This window comes from Mandrillus leucophaeus, unplaced genomic scaffold (genome assembly GCF_000951045.1).
Source record: "Mandrillus leucophaeus isolate KB7577 unplaced genomic scaffold, Mleu.le_1.0 Scaffold208, whole genome shotgun sequence".
Lineage (NCBI taxonomy): Eukaryota > Metazoa > Chordata > Mammalia > Primates > Cercopithecidae > Mandrillus > Mandrillus leucophaeus.
The window spans coordinates 3,242,948-3,243,899 of record NW_012102121.1 but is presented as its reverse complement, the minus strand read 5'-3'; positions in this window follow the sequence as shown (position 1 = coordinate 3,243,899).

The window sequence follows — 952 nt, the reverse complement described above, 5'->3', positions numbered from 1 at the left end:
AAGGCTGGGGAGGAAATTACAGAAGAAAAGTTGGATGCCAACAGAGGTTGGTTCATGAAGTTTACAGAAAGAAGTCATCTCTATAACATAAAAGTACAAGGTGAAGGAACAAGTGCTGATGCGAAATGTACTTAGTGAATGGTCCTTTTTAGTGGCAACCAGTACTTGTCACTTTAAGTTTCACTTTAATAGTTAAAGTGATTTAATGAAATAATTTTTAAAAACTTCAACCTTTACAATTATGCTTTTCCTTATCTTTCAGCTTGGCTGTTGCACGTGGCCAGGTTCAGTGGGCTTTGTAGATGTCTGTTTTTCTACTTACCTCTCCTCCCTCCCTTAGCTTCCTAATTCTTTTTTCTCCAGGGCTTGAGCAGGACAGGAGAGAGAAGACATGAAGAAGGTCTTTACTTGACTAATACAGTCATAAACTAATTTTAAGGCTTGGCAGATAAGTTAGGCATGGCGGCTCATGCCTGTAATCCCAGCATTTTGGGAGTCTGAGGTGGGTGAATCACCTGAGGTCAGGAATTTGAGACCAGCCTGGCTGACATGGTGAAACCCCATCTCTACTAAAAATACAAAAATTAGCCAGGTGTGGTGGTATATGCCTGTAATCCCAGCTACTCAGGAGGCCAAGGCACAAGAATTGCTTGAACCCAGGAGGCAGAGGTTGCAGTGGGCTGAGATTGTACCACTGCACTCCAGCCTGGGTAACAGAGTGAGACTCTATCTCCAAAAAAAAAAATAATCAATCAATAAATAATCTAGGTGCTAGCATTTTGGTGGTTGATGGGAATAAAAAAGTGACACAAAATTCTTGTCTTCAAGATTATTCATGGCCTAGCAGAGAAGACAGAGAATTAAGACATAATCAAAATGAGCATGTGAGTGATAATATAGTCAAATATTGGGACAGGAAAATAAGAGAAAGATACAAGGTGCTCTCATGCAA